The following is a 16,617-nucleotide window of genomic DNA, read 5'->3' on the forward strand; positions in this document are numbered from 1 at the left end:
TTTTTTTTCGGTCATTTTTTTCTTTCCTTCCATTTCCTCAACTTTGATCGTTTTGGTTTTCGGTTTCGCCCCCGAAAAAAATCACTGCAACGAAAAAAGCCGTCTTCTGATATTTAATAAATCACAAGCGGCGGTGCGCTGTAAATGCATCAGCAGCAAACGCTATCAAAGAAAGGGGGAGGGTTTTTACTTATTTCCCCTCTCCCAGGGAAAATATTGTAATTACCCCTTGGCGTTGTAAGAAAGCAGAACAGTTTGAGGGTTTTTACTTTTTCATGACATTTGAACAAGGATCTAAAATTAGAAAAAAAAAAAAAAAAAAGGAGGCGGGGTGTTCAATGGTTGTCTATAATTCATATGCTAATGCTGTGTACTCCCCTGAAAAGGGTGCGACATTAGTAATTCAACACATTATTATTATTATTATTATTATTATTATCATCATAATAATTACAATAATAATAATAATAATAATAATAATAATAATAATTATTATTATTATTATTATTATTATTATTATTATTATTATTATCATTATTATTATTATTATTATTATTATTAATATTATTATTTTTCGGCTCGTCTTTCTTTCTTTTTTTTTTGTTCCTGGTGGAAAAGCTTTATTTGTCTAGTAAAGGAGAAAAGACTAATACAATGCTGGTATGTCTTTTAAAAGGCATGTTTAGCCAGCAGAATGTTAACTAAGGTGAGCGGCGCTGCCTCTGCCCCTCAGTAACCACGCCAATTATCTGTAAACTTCGGGGTTTTTTTTTCCTGCTTTCTTTTTTTTTTTTTTTTTTTTTTCCTTTCGACTTCCATGCATACTTAATGTATCCCCTGTTTCCCTCTTGCCATCTGCCCCCCCCCCCCATACTCCAGCCCCCCCCCCGCCCCTTCTCCAACATTCTGGAATTTTTATGAGATAGGACAAAAATGGGCACTTCCCTTATTAACATCTCACAGTGGAAATCAAATATGCAAGGAAAGTAGTGTATCTACTAATTAGGGCTGAATTCATAATTACTGTGCTCATTGATGGAGATACATTTGAATACGTTCATTTCCTCGGGGAGAGAGGGAGGCAGGCTGTCCGGGATAGACTGGGAGAGGGGTGGGGTTGGGGGGGGGTGGTGGGGAATAAAAAATAAATAAAAAAAGAAAGAGAAAGAAACCCCCCCCCCCCCACACACCCTGCCCCTGCCCTCCCTTCTTCTCTTTTGGAAATTAGGGATCCGTGGCACATGGCGATGCTACCAGACTAAGATCCGAAGTGCCCGCAATTTTCTTCAGATATAATTAATCAAGTGGAGCGTGTAACCTAATGAATGTGTTTGATATCCGCTGCTATTCAAATATGGGCTTTATCGCGATGTGGAGCCGGAGCCGCTCGGAGGCGAGGCGCAGACAGTGACATCGCCTGGAAATGTTCTCGAACACGTTCTCTTTGCGTGTAAACAATATCCATGCTTGTCAAGGCATGGAAAAAAAAAGGGTAAAAAAAAATGAAAAAAAAAAAAATAAGCGGAAAAAAATAAAAAAAACAGACAGACAGAGAGAGAGAGAGAGAGAGAGGGTGAGCGAGCGAGCAGGAGAGAGAGAGACACATTTTAATTGCAGTAAATTAATAACAATTAAGCCGCGGGATGCTGGGTGACTCTGACAGTAGCTTTTGTTGTTGCCCCGGAGATCATTTCACCGGCGTCTCCGGAGTCTGCCAGGCAGGTGAAGTGGCGGGAAAGAGACAAATTCACCCCGGTTATCAATGTCAAAGCCAAGATAAAAACCGCTGGCGCTTTAATTTGGTGGGGAAGATTGAAGAAATATTGACAAAGTGCGAAGAAAAAAAAAGGGAACGACTTTGGGAGAATCTTCCAAGAAAACCTGATGGATGGCTCTCACGCGGAATCGAAGAGCTGTCCGACGCGGGGACCGGGACGTGAAAAATGTGGCGCCGCGCGGAGGCAGACACAGCAGCGCCGGGCGGGTGGGGGCGGGCGGGGCGGGGCGGGGTGGGGCGGGGCGGGCGGGCGGGACGGACAGACAGAGGGAGGGAGGGACGGACGCCGCGGGAGACGGATCCATAAGTCCTCAGCGTGACCTCAGAGTGTCGGCGCGGGCCCAGTCACGTGGCGGACGGGTCTCTCTAATTAACAGCGAGGACTCTGGGAAGGCCCCCGCGCCGTAATGAGGCACCACGCCGAACGGTGCGGTGGGGGGGGGGGGGGGGGCCTCCAACGCGGCACTCGGGCCCATATGCGGGGCCGGCGTGGCAGGAATTTACATACCGCGGGTCAATTGAACATATGCACGCTCCAAACTGACTAATGACTTCCATGGCGCCCGTTCTATTCCGAAAAAGGAAGGGACGAAAAGAACTTAATGAGGATTACACAGTTGGAGGACGGAGGGACGGAGGGAAGGAACCGGCCCCACGACTTATTCTTCCTTCTTCCGTGTAACCGGTCCGGACCGATCCAGGGCCACGGCGGGGAGCAGGAGCGGGGGGGGGGGGGGGGGCATCTGTGTGTGGCCGCATGCGGGTGCGGTGGAGTGTGTGTGTGTGTGTGTGTGTGTGTGTGTGTGTGTGTGTGTGTGTGTGTGTGTGTGTGTGTGTGTATGTGTGTGTGTGCGTGCGTGTGTGCTCGCATGTCTGCGGTGGTGTGGGGCGGTGGTGGTTGGAGGGTGTTAAAAGTAGGAGTAGTTGTGGCTGCTGCGACTGCTGCTGGTAGTGGGTGGGTTAGTGGGTGGGGGTGGCGGGGGTGGTGGTGGGGTTGGGTGGGGTGGGGGTGGCGAGGGGGTTGGCTCTTATTTGGCTGGGTGTAAAAAAATGCCCCCAGGTCTCCTGATGGAAGAGACAGGTATTAGCTCTGAGACCTCCACAGTCCCAGCTTGCCATTAGTTTCCTCTCCAGCTGCACCAGGATCTGGACTATGAATCTGCCACGGCTGGTCATTCATCAGTTTCACAGTCCGCACCAGCACACACACACACACACACACACACACACACACACACACACACACACACACACACGCATTCCAATAACAACACTGTGAAATAGTGAGTGAGTGAGTGTGTGAGTGAGTAAGGGAAAGAGAGAGAGAGAGAGAGAGAGAGAGAGAGAGAGAGAGAGAGAGAGAGAGAGAGAGAGAGAGAGAGAGCTAGGGAGATAGAGAGGGGTGCGTGCGAAATATATCTTGTCACACTGAGACTCACTTCGGCCGCCATGTACTGCACCGCGCGCTCTCCCTCCGACGCCCGCCGCCGGTTCTCGGAGAGGGGCCCGCGCAGCCAGGCTGGAATATTTATCTCCGTCCGGCGGCGCTCTGACGGTGGTCGCGGCCTTTGACGGGGAGGTGATGAGACCCCGGCGATATAAATTAGGGCGGTCTGCTACGCGCCGCTGTTTCGCACGGTCGAACGCCGGCCCCCTCTCGGAGCCGCGGAGCGATGTGGAACTTCCCGTCCAACAGGAAGCGTTTTTTTTTTTTTTTTTTTTGTAATGTTGGGCCGGAGAGTCATGGAGCGAGCTGTGGAAACATGTGGGGGGCGGGGTTGGGGGGGGGTCAACTCCGTGGGACTTTTCGAATCCTCGCGATGCCTCCTCCTCCTACTCCTCCTCCTCCTCCACCTCCTCCTCTCCGCGGCGGGTCCTTCAGGGTGACCTCCGTCCACGTTGTTTTAACAGCAAATCATTTGAGAGCCAACCAAGGGGTTCCCAACCTTATTTTCTTCCCAAACCCCGCCCGATTGTGAAAAAATAAGTGATGTATTCCTTCCGTTTTTTTTATGGCAGAGGGACCAAGGTTTTCAGGCCGTACAATAAATGAGAACATATATAGTCACAGATTGAGACCCAATTTACATTTGAGCTGACAGTCACGTGGATCTTCGAGCCAATATTTGAATAAAAGGAAACAAAAAAAAAAAATCCTCAAAATCGTCCCCCCCGAGCGATCACGGGCGACCCCCTTCGGGGGGCCCAGCACCGCAGGTTGGGGACTGCGCGATTTCGGTTCCGGAAGAAAACATTCAAAAAAAGACGGCATTTGCATTTTTATTTTTTTCCCCCCTCCGCGTACTAAAATTGTAATTACATTCAAAGGACGGGAAAGCGAAAGGAGAAGATGATGACATCTGAAGCGGAGAACCCGGCGGAAAAAAACTAAAAAAAAACAACCCAAAAAAAAACCCCAAAAAAAAAACCACGAAACCCCGCTACCTCTTGTCCGGCCCCCGGGCGGGCGCCAAGGCCACCAGCTCTGTCATGTAGTGTATATGCTAACTCAAAAGGAAGGACAGGTCCGAGCGATTCGGTCGCTTGGGTTGATGTGACCGGGACACGGCCATGGCAGCAGTGAAAGCCCGGTTGAGCCGCGGTGACACGTCGTTTCCATCCATCTTCAGTCTGAAACATTTTACGCTAACTGACAGAGCGTGGCGCTTGCTTACCCACCTCCCAGAGGAAACGGTCCAGACTGGTGTCTTCCTGACATGCACTAAAGAGTGAGCAGTCCGGGGGTCCGGAGGGGCATTGTGTATTCAGCCCCGAGACAAAAGGTTAGATCTTCTGAGGAGGAGGAAAACCAGAGTTTGCCAAAGTGACAACAATGGCTGGGCTTTTTGTTTGTTTGTTTGTTTGTTTGGTTGTTTGGTTGTTTGTTTGTTGTGTGTCCTTTTCCCACTCTGATATTCCAGTAAATAAACAATACAGTCAGAGCTTGTGTTGATGGCCATGCCTCCGATTGCTGCTTTGTCTGTGTGCGTGCGTGTGCGCGTGCGTGTGTGTGTGTGTGTGTGTGTGTGTGTGTGTGTGTGTGTGTGTGTGTGTGTGTGTGTGTGTGTGTGTGTGTGTGTGTGCGTGCGTGTACGCGTGCGTGTGCGTGTGTGTGTGCGTGTGTGTGTGTGTGTGTGTGTGTGTGTGTGTGTGTGTGTGTGTGTGTGTGTGTGTGTGTGTAAGTGTTTGTGTGTGTGTGCGTGTGTGTGTGTGTGTCCAAGCATGCTATGTAAATATAGTATATAGTATTCAATATATACTGTGTATATATATAAATACATGAATAAATAATATAGGTATATGCATATATATGTATATATGTATATAGAGATATATTTATATACTGTATAGATGTATGTATAGTATATACATATATTCAGTACATATAAATTATTTATATTAATAATACATTATATTAATAATACATGATATATACAGTATATACATATGTACAGTCTATATAAATGATTTCTATTCATATACATTCTATACACAGTATATACAAATATAAACTATATAGAAATTATTTATATTAATATACATTATATATACTGTATATGCAAGCAAACACTGTTTTTAAAGACCTGGATATTATACCTCTTTATAAACTCATTCATCTTAATTACATAGTTTAATTAAAAAGGAAGATATTCGTTATAAAACACAAATGCAACAGAACACACACACACACACACACACACACACACACACGTGCTCATCTCTGCGCCTCACACTGTAATTCCTTTTCTGTTCTTCACGGAGGTCAATCCACGCAGGGTTTAAACATCCAAATGAAGCGGTAGCAGTATCGTCAAAACAGATGTACGCCGCCAAAAAACACCGACACGTGAGGAATTTCTCTCCCTTTCTTTTTTTTTTCCCCTCTTTTTTCCTTTTTTGTGTGCGTGTGTGTGTCGGCCGCACTGTTCACATCCCGTATCTCGGTCAGGTACCAAAAAGAAAAAGAGCAGGAGGGGGGAGGGTGGCGGTGAGATGAGGGGGGTGCGGGGGTGGTTCGGAAAAAGAGAATTGAGCAGTGGCTGTAGTAATAAATCACAGGATCGCTGGTGACATTCATACAATACGGATACAGTGTTAACTCAATGAGTCGGACAGCCCTAGCCTGTTCCTCCATCCTGACCTTGCCTCCCTGTCGTAATCAATCATGTTGGCACGGCACACACGCTCCTTATTTATTATTACTCCGGACCGGCATGTACAGTAAACAATGAGTAGAATACATTGGAAGGAGTAAGGGGCCGATGGGGCGGGGTCGCTTTTATAACAGGGGGGAGGAAGAGGTCCGACGGAATAACCACGGGGCTTATGTGTCCGGAGAACAAAAAAAACAAAACAAAAAAAAAAACAACCATCAACAGCCGCCGGGGCAGAGCGAGCGCTCGGAGGTCACGGAATTGTGTCTAGTTGAAATTTACAAGCACCGTCGGTCGTTTTTCGGCTACTGCTTCCGTGCCGCTGCACCGGGTGATCGTAACCGTTTACATCAGGACTCCTACGCCCGGCGAGAGATTGGAGGAGAGGGACGCGCTGTCAAAAAAAAAAAAAGAGCGAGAAGAAGAAGAAAAGGAAGAAGAAGAAGAAGAAGGGTTTATCTTTTTTTCCGGTGACCGGTGTTTAAACAGACTTGCGGCGACGCGGTGCTGGAAACGCCGTCGGGCCCTCGGGGGGGGGGGTTTGAGATTTTTTTTAACCTGTTTAACCGGACCAAAAGTAAATCAATTTTGAGGTTTGCGGGCGTATATTTGGAGTGGCATGTTATCCAAACAGCTTTTTTAAGGTGTGAGTGAATGAACGCCCCCGCCGCCCGACGGGGAAAGAAAGCACCGCCAACAGCGGCGCGGGAAACCCGGCCGAGCCAGACCGTAACACGGCCCCATATGTAGCGCATGCAGGGGGCCTGTCTTGGCAACGAAATAGGGCCCCCGATGTACAGCGGAGGGGCCCCTCAACTGCTCATGAAGGATGGCTGGCTCCGAGGAGGGCCGAGGGGGAGTCCGTTTTAAAACACATACCATATGCAGTTAGGAAGAGCCTCATTTATCAGCCGCTGAAATTCTTGGGTTTTTTTACACCTCGGACCCCCCAGCACCACACAGCCCTCCCCTCCCCTCCCCTCCCCTCCCCCAGGGGTTAGCCACCTCCTGGATGCACGGCGCACATGACAAGTCGCCAAGGCCCGGCTTCCACAGCCGGCCGCGGCCTCTTCTCATCGGATAAAGGTCTCCGAATTTGCGGGAAGTCGTCGAAAGAAAAAAGGAAACACCCGGCGAAAACGGCGTTTCTCGCCTTCTCTCGACCCAACGACCGGTTAACCGCCTTTTTTTTTTTTTTTTTTTTTTTTTTTTCTGAGGACATCCAGGCGCTCCTGTCTCTTTTGCCCTTCCGCTCACCTTCCTGTCCGAGCTCGTCTTCCTTCGCAGTTGGACGTCATCTGGCCCCGTTGAATGGCGCGTTGTTAAAGCGCGCCCCGCCCGCCTCGCCGCCACCTGCCCTCCGAGCAGATGCCCGGCGTCGGAGCTGGAGGACGGCTGCGCTTGCGTCGGGAAAAAAAAACAAAAAAAAAAAAAACGCAGGGCGGTAAATTACCTTTTTTTTTTTGTTGTTTTTGAGGAAACGGCAAACAACTTCTCCGCGCTCAACTACACCCGGGCAATTTAAAGGAGCGCTGCGTATCCTGAAGTTGTTTGGGTGGGGGTTGGGGGTGAGGTGGGGGGTGGGGGGGTCATGCATGGACAGCTGGGCTTTGAACTCCTTACCTCTGTGCTCCCGGGGTCAGCGGCACAGGGGGCAGAGGCGGCCTTCCGGTCAACTACCGCCGGGGTTGTTTGGGGGCGGGTCCCCGCGGCGCCGTTACCTCGTGGTGGCTGGGAGTTGGGGCTCGGTGGTGCCACCGGGGCTTGGAGAGTAACGTCATGACGACGACCCAGTCGCGCTGTTGTGTTTGAGCAGATTATCTCCCTCAACTTTAATAAAACAACAGTTGAAACCATCTCCGCCAGTCGGAGTGGAGCTGTAGCTGTGGTGTTTCCCTCAGGTAAACCCAATAAAACTCTGTGTTCCTGAAAAATAATATAAATAATAATATAAATAATAATAATAATAATAATAATAATAATAATAATAATAATAACAAATATTATGTAAAGAAGTTTCAATAAAAAATGTGGAAACTTAAATCGTTGTTGATTTTATGTATGTACGTATGTATGTTATGATTAACATTCTGTTTAACTCTTGTATTATGTTGGGAAAAAAAATTATGATTATGTACAATTTTACCTAAATAAACACCACAAAATATTTTATAATATGATGAATCTCATCCAAATTGACCCGCGACATAATAAAAGGGTTATTATCAATGGTACTGGGTATCCGTTCGTTTGAATGATGTGAAATATTATAAGATCACACTTTATTCATGCCTGGGGGGAGGAGGTTCAATATGTACCAAATTAAATAATAATAATAATAATAATTATTATTATTATTATTATTATTGGGAGTGACAAGGATGGACAGGATTGAGAATGAGTACGTTAGAGGGACAGCTCAGGTCGGACATTTTGGTGGAAAAGTGAGAGAGGCCAGACTAAGATGGACACGTGTGCAGGAGGGGAGAAGGAGGCTGAGGATGGAGCTGCCAGGCCAGAGGGAAGGAGGAAGCCAAAGAGAAGCTTTATGGATGTGGTGAGGGAGGACGTGCAGGCGGTCGGTGTCAGGGAGGAAGATGCGCAGAACAGAAGGTGTTGGAGGCGGAGGATCCGCTGTGGCCGCCCCCTAACGGGAGCAGCCCAAAGAAGAAAGAAGATTATTATTATGAATAACATGATTATCATGATTACTATTTAAACTGTCAACTTTCAGTATCTCGCTCGGTAAACTCCAGCATTATTTCACTGAGCCGTTCTGAGGCAGCATGACGTTAGGTAAGACCAAACTTAAACCTCTAAACTTTTCGACCTCACCCTGCGAGCAGAGTCGTCGCGCCTCGTCGAGATGCGGTAAATAGCACCGGCTAGATAACCCGATCTGAGGATGAGACACAATAAAATAAGGTTTTTCTTTTTTTTTTTTCCCGCGGTCTCGGGGAAATGCGTGGCTCGCAATCCAATCAAACATATCGCCAAAGCCTGTTTGAGGAAGAATCATCCTGGTTCCCCTCCGCCGTCGACAATATTTACACACTCAAATCCCACGTCTAGTCAACGAACGCATATCGGGGGCTCACTAAGATATATAGGTTACTTTATTCATCGCACTTCAATTACAAAATCATGTATTGGGGGGGCGGGGGGTGGGTGCGGGGGTTGGGAATAAATTAATAATAAAATCCCCCCTATCTGAACTTCTAATATTTTGCTTGGCGAAGGGAAACGAATTACCCTTTTCAGAACTGATGATGTATTACTAGCGTTTGATCCTTAGAGGTTTCGCCACGCTCACATTCATTACTTTCAAGTGCTGAGGTGTATCTGCAATTAGAAGCACCTTGCAGTGGATTTCTGACGCTCCCGCAGACTTGAAACACCAGATCATAGAATCATCACAGCATTATACTGACTGCAGGAGAGGGGACGGTGTCTCCTTCGCGTTGGAGGCGAGGCGAGGCGAGGCGGCGGGGGGGTTGGTGGTGGATGGGGTGGCAGGCTTAATTTAACCATGTGCCCGTAAGTGCGGGGAGCCGGTAAGCAAATGAGGACCTTTCATTAAATCAAAGGTGATTTTTGTTCTGCTAATGGGCGCCCCAAAAATCTAGTGCAGCGGCGAAACATGTGATCATTCTCGGCGGAGCCCGCTGCACCGCCACAGACCGGTCAGGGCTATTCTTATTACAGTATGCATAATGTAATGAGCGTGCTTGTTTAATTTAATCACACTGAGTGCACTGTATTAGTATTTCTTTGAAACGGCAAAGACATACAAGCGCCTGGTCCGATAAGAAAGGGAATAAATAATAAAATCACTTACCCGGCGTGTACAGTCAATGCACACAGTATTTCAGATCTGGTGGCCGTTTACATGCTGTGGTGGCTTTGTACTGATCTGGCCCTCTGCAACGTTTCCTTTTGTGTGTGCGTGCGTGCGTGCGTGCGTGTGTGTATGCGCGTGCTCTTCCTGCCATAGTGTTCAATTTCATTTTTGCATTTGAATGTCCACCCCTCTGACGTCCGCGGAGTGGTGGTCTTCAAGAAACGCTCCCGTCCTCGAGCCCCCCCACTGATTGGTCGTGACAGGGCCAGAAAAGGGCCGCCGCGGCGAAAGACCTCAGAGAAGCCAGGGAAGTTTAGCCAAAAACACGCTGAGCCATTATGTTAAAGTAAACGACAGCATTTCCTAATGTCATTTGGCAGTGCTGGCGCTCGGCAATTAGGGCCTCTCTTAATGCGACGCTGGGAGCATTTCTCCTCAAGGTTAGCGCCTCATTTCCCCACGATGGGTCTGCGGGGCTGCGGCAGATGCATTGTGGGAGCCGGGGCGGGTAGGGGGTTGGGTGCGGGGGGTGGTGCGCGAGTTAGGACAGGTGTCCGCCACCTTGGATATCTTCCCTCGCAGCTGGCACCAGCTGGCACCCCCGATGCCCCATCCGGACGGTCTGCTCTCCCATCTCCGCGGAGGAGGGGGGAGGGGGAGCGGGCAGGGAGCATGTCAAGGGCAGACCTGGTACAAGCTCACTCACAGGGCACCCATGCCGTGACATGACCTGGCCACTAGGGGAGCCGCCAGCAGAGAGGGGCAGGAGTAATGTGGTGCAGCCGCGGCTGCTCGGAGGCCCCGCTCCAGCATCCCTAATGGACCGGCAATGATGAGGCCCAGCAGTGCCAGAGGGTCAGAGGCAGCTTCTGCGGAGCACGCGGCTGTACCCGGCGGAGAGCGCGGGGGGTGGGGGTGGGGCTGGGGGTGGCATGTCGCGGTCTCGGCGGACGCAGGGTCGGAGAGGACGGGAGATGAATATTCAAATCCGCCGACTTGGAAGGGCTTTGATGGCGAAGCGATCGCGACTCAAAAACCGATCGTGTTTGAATATGCATATTTGCGGGGGACCGGATAAATTTGGTGACAAAAACCCTGCCGCACGCCGGATGAATTGTCTCGAGTCCGGGGGAATCGCTTTGCATTATAACCACATTATCTTCCACAGTAACCCCCCAACCGCCCCCCGATCATGATGCGCGTTAATTCACTTAATATATCTTTAATGGGGAAGGGGCTTTCGCCTGTGTCTCCACGCTGACCATTATCTGAAATCAAGCCTAATGATAGCCCGCGTCCGCCGGTAATGACCGCCATCACGTCTGCCGAAAACGACCGATCGCCTTTCCGACCCGCGCCTCGAAATTTCGCGGCCCCCCCGGTGAGGCTCGTCTTCCCTTTGCTCTTCTCTTCGCTCCCCGTTGCGTAACGTGCGCACACGCGCCGGATCCTCCGCTTTGCCGCGCCAGCCCTCGCGCTGAACCGCCGCTGCTTTTTGAAGTCATTAGCAGCGCACGGCGTCTAATCATTGCTCTCGTCAGTTTTTTAATGGGTAAAAACCACGCAGGGCTTTCATGGACTCCATAGTTAACATAGTCCTCAGCCCCACGTAGGTAATTGAGAGGCAGTCATAATAATTTGCAATAACACACACTGGCTCTCGATGTCTGATGCCACGCGGATCCTTTGAAGTGCAGACTGTTGATTACTGTAAATGAGAGCTTTTTTCAGGGTGGATTGTGGGTAATTATATGCAGTGCACCCCGGGGAGCAGTGCGTGGGACCCGGGGGACGGTGGTTCCACATGAGAGCGGAACGCAGGCAGAGCGACACATGCTGGGCCACCGACTCCCAGCATGGAACAAGTCAACAGACCTGTCTTTTATTTCTAATGTCTGTGATTTACATCAAAGAGCCGACGGTGCCCAACCGCAACAGAGTGTTGTGTACTGCACGATGATTGACAGGATTTCATATTTCATACGCCCGCTGTCCCCTCTGAGACACTTAGCGTAATTATAATGATCGCGACGTTACCGCGCAGAACATATTGCCATTTTATGTGCAACGTTATACCTTTTTTGTGTGTGTGTGTGTGTGTGTGTGTGTGTGTGTGTGTGATAATAGCGTCCTTGTAATTTTTTTACTTCCTTGGGTCTTTTGACAGGAAACATAATTTTGAAAATTTTACCATGGCCCTAAATAAATACATAACAACTTACATAGATAGACAGATAGAGAGATAGATAGATAGATAGATAGATGGATAGATCGATAGATAGATAGATAGATAGATAGATAGATAGATAGATAGATAGATAGATAGATAGATAGATAGATAGATAGATAGATAGATAGATAGATAGATAGATAGATAGATAGATAGATAGATGGATAGATAGATAGATAGATAGATAGATAGATAGATAGATAGATAGATAGATAGATAGATAGATAGATAGATAGATAGATAGATAGATAGATAGATAAATTAATGACATTTTGATGCCTAATGATTATATTTATTTGGAACAACCGTTTTAAATGTGTGATAAAATTGCGTGATAATTTCCCACGTTTGTTTTATAATTGTCTCGACGCGTGGCACATACATTGGAAATTGAATTTAAATTAGGATGCAATGTGTGGTAAAGTTTCCAATCACGCCGGGAGCCCGGCAATCTCCTCCGCCTCACTCGAGCTCATTTCTCCACTAATGACTTTGCCCTCTGATGCAAGCCAAGGGATCGTCAAAGGTCCTTGAAACAAAAAGGGAAATATAGCAATTACTGGGACTTTCATCGGCAAGAAAGAGATTAAAAACCCTGTGGTTGTATAAGCACCCGAGTTGCGAGCCCTGACTTGTTTCCCTATTAAAGCGCACATTCAAGCACCGCGGCCCGGGATTCTATTCGTCATAAATGTGCTCTTCCTTCTACCTACATTCACCCCCTCCTCCACCGCATGATAATAGAATCGAATGTATTATGCATTACTAATCACATGATAACAGCCTTTGGTGCTAGTAATACATGTAGATTCCAAAATGCAGCACATGTACCAGAAAAGCCATTGCCTTTTTAACAGCGGCCTGGGGGAACGGAATCGTCCCTTAGCCTCAATAACCATTGACACAAAAGGTCCCCGAACAATTTCAAATTACTACTTTATTTCTCTATCTTATATAATCCACACACATTATTAAATCTACCACCTTCTGGGACCCGCGCCGATACAATAACATTACAGTGCCGGGATGTTTACATTTGAAACCTCCAGCTTTACTTGTTCTAAACATGTATGCCCGCAGGACCGGTATACGCATGCATACTACTTAGCCCAAATGAGGCCCCGGGTCACTCGGCTTTTAAGAGGGGTCAGCATCACCTCCAGCAGTCGGGGGGCCGACGCCGACGCCAGAGCCTGACTGAGCAGAAAAATGGCTCCCGATTCCCCCGGCCAGGACGAGCCCCCGCCCCCCCCCCCCGTGATACATTAAACATGCTTGTAAATATTCACTCGTCAGACCATTCAAATGGAAAATATGGTTTCGGGTCAAAGGTCTATGAAAACGTTGTCGGCGGAGGAAGTCCCCGTAGGGTAGGAGCGATGATGATAACAGGGGGGGGGGGGCACCCAGAGGGGACCGGAGGGTGGTTGGGGGGGGGGGGGGGGGGACGACATTAAGAGTTGTTTTACATGTTTGACTGCGGGACGGGCGATGATGGAGGAGAGATAAACGACAGACGGGCGACCGCACCGGACCGACCACCCGGGGGGGGGGGTTCCGACGGAACGTCGCCCGGGGCTTAATTGGTTTATTGCAACGCGCGACGCAGGCCACGCCCTCCCGTTTGGCAAAAGTTATGGTTCAATTTATTTATTACATTTTTTTTATTCTTCCTAAATCACAGTTGGACCCCCCGACCCACCCCCCCCCCCCCCCCCCCCCAAACCCCAGCCCCGCCCCGCCCTGGCCCGCCGCCCTCCGTCGAAAACCGGAGGACAACGACGCGAGGGGGTGGAATGACGCACAAATGTCAATTTTATTAGCCGCTCGTCGCGCTGACAGGATTCCAGCCCCCCCCCCCGAAATTATTTCATCACGTCGCGGTCCGACCGCGGCACTGCGGCGCTATCTTTCTATTTCGGTCTCGCTCGGGCCGTATATTTCAGCGGCCGGGAACAATGCGGTCTGACAGACATATTCTTTATGAGGGGCTCGTGGTCTCTCTAATTTGACACAGTTGTCAGAGATAAAGCTCCTTAGAGAGCGTGGCCATGCTCTGGGTAAGAATGGGGATTAAATTAACACCCCCCACCTTCCACATCCTCTGACCCCAATACCGGGGAATAAAACATACATGGTGACTCACTCACTCTGGAGCCACGCGTCCTCCTCCTCCTCCTCCACCACCTCCTCCTCCTCCTCCTGGTAACTTCATCCCCCCCGGCCAGGACGTTTTTTGGGGAGTCTCCTTTGGAAGTTGCGATTTAGTGAAAAACGCGCCGATACACTCTGCACTGCATAGAGGCCCAGGTGAGATGTCACATGTGCGATGAAATTCAATGCGGAATAAAAAAACAAAAAACTGTGACATGCCCCTCAGCTCGGTTATTCGCAAAACTATTACCGACGCGCCATTTCGCCGGCAATGGCGAACCCATGGCGCACGATTCGGATGAAACCCCCCCCCCAAACAAAACAATTGCGTCAGGTGTACGAAATACGCCGCTTTGAATCGCAACGAACAACAACTAGAGCGACAAAAAACCCCCCCAAAAAAAAACCACTCCTTTGGCTTTTGCCGGTTCGGGCCCCCGCCCAAATGACCCACCCCCGAGCACGCGCAAAACCAAATCAGCGGCGGAATGGATCATATCAAATTCTAATGAAAACATAATGTGCTCTTAAAATGTGTGTGTCGGGGCCCCGGCAGCCAGTCATCCAGAGAGCCACCCCCACCCCCCCGCCCCGCCACCAAACCCCCCCCGGATGACGTGATGAATAGGGAACGCCGATGGAATATGCATCAAAGTCGGGCTCATGATTTATGTAATAGCAGTCACTTGGACACTGATTAGCTGCTCTGTCAAGCGTGTAATACGAGAGGCACAACCCCTGGTTTATCAGTCATTTATCTGAAGTGCGTCCTGATATTATCACTGGATCCTAATGTCATCATTATGCCGCACAGCATGTGCGGGCCAGTGTGTCACAGCGCCGGGGCGACGTAGCCTGTCAGGAGTTCAAGCCTCTTCATTTGCAAAGTGCTCAGACATTCATAGCACCGTGTCAACAGTAAAATAGGGGGGAAACGTCGCGCAGGGTACGGGAGGACGGGAGGAGGACGGAGGGACGCGGGGCGGCCGCTAAATAAGTGGGCGCTGGAGGGCCGCGGGAGGGGGATATTTTTTCCACCGATCGGGGTAATTCGGTGGAGGGGCCTGGAATAAGGTGAAGAAGAGAAGGGGTGGGGGTTGCGGGGGGCGGGGGACCCGCGGAGAAAACGGGTTTCCGCCATTCATTCCGTGTTACCGGTCCGCGGCTTGATTTAGTCTCACTGTATGGGCGAGAACAGCCCAGACCCTCTTCAACGGGCGACGCGAGGCCCTCGGAGCCGCTCCGTCTGATTAAAATGCACACTCACACACTCCCGCACGCACGCCCGCACACACACACACACACACACGCACACACAGCACAGCACTGTGCGAGGGAAACGGCGGTGGCTGCAGCCCGTCAGGACTTTTTCGGTTCTCCCGGAGCATATCTGATATCATAAATGACTTCAACTCCTCCCACACACATTACAGCGAGATTGTGAACACATGCGGGAAATGGGGGGAGCGAGGCGGGGAAAGGCGGCGTATGACTGAGTTATGGCAATCGTATAATAACGGATGGACAGAAATGGCCATAAACAATATCTGGGGTTACTAAAAAAAAAAAAGGGAAAAAAAAAGAAAAAAGATTGGAGTTGTTATTCTCACAAACATCTGGTGCTGTACACTGAGAGGAAGCCGCGCGCCGTATAACTCCGTCAACGCCTCCCACAAACAAAAATAGCGAGGGGAAACCGAAGAGAGGAGGAGGGGGAAAAAAAAGGAGATCTTGGAGTCTCGAAAACAAAAGATATCAACCTTGCTGCCGGCCACGGACAGGGGCGCCACACCTTGGCACCAATGCCGCGCACAATCAAAGGAACCGCTGTCGTCACCGTGTTTTTAAAGGATATCTCAAAAAGGTTAAATGCCGCGTGTCACTAACGTGGAAACAATTGTTTTGTGGAGCCTCCGCAATGGCACCGGCGTGCACGCCATTCACACTATTCACCCGATTCACTCGGTTCACCCACCCCACCCACCACCCGGCTGCGGCCAAAGTATTTCCTGTTATTTTACGTTTTTGAATGATCTGAAGGGGTGGGGTACAAAAAAAAATGTATTTCCGCATCTTGAACACAAAGTGCACCCAATAAATAAACAATGGAATAAAAGACGTGCAAAAACGGCATTTCCGTGTGTTTTATTGCAGATTTTGCAAAAGCTAACCATATGGGTATTTATTTTAATTCGTGTAAATTGCAACAACAACAACAAAAAAAAAAAGCCACCAGATGATATAGAAGCTGAACGTGTGGCCGGTGAAAATGCCCTATTTAAATGTCTTTTAACAGTATGACCCAGAAGATCCAGCAGAGGGGGCTGCACACTGCAATCATATGCTGATTAATTGAGCTTGATTCTCCCCATGCTGTGAACATAAGTCGCCCCACACTGTAGGCTGCATGTTGTCATGCGGGTAAAGGTTACAAGGCTTTACCTAAGTCACCTTTTAAGAC

Source organism: Zeus faber, assembly GCF_960531495.2.
Source record: "Zeus faber genome assembly, chromosome: 16".
Classification (NCBI taxonomy): Eukaryota; Metazoa; Chordata; class Actinopteri; order Zeiformes; family Zeidae; genus Zeus; species Zeus faber.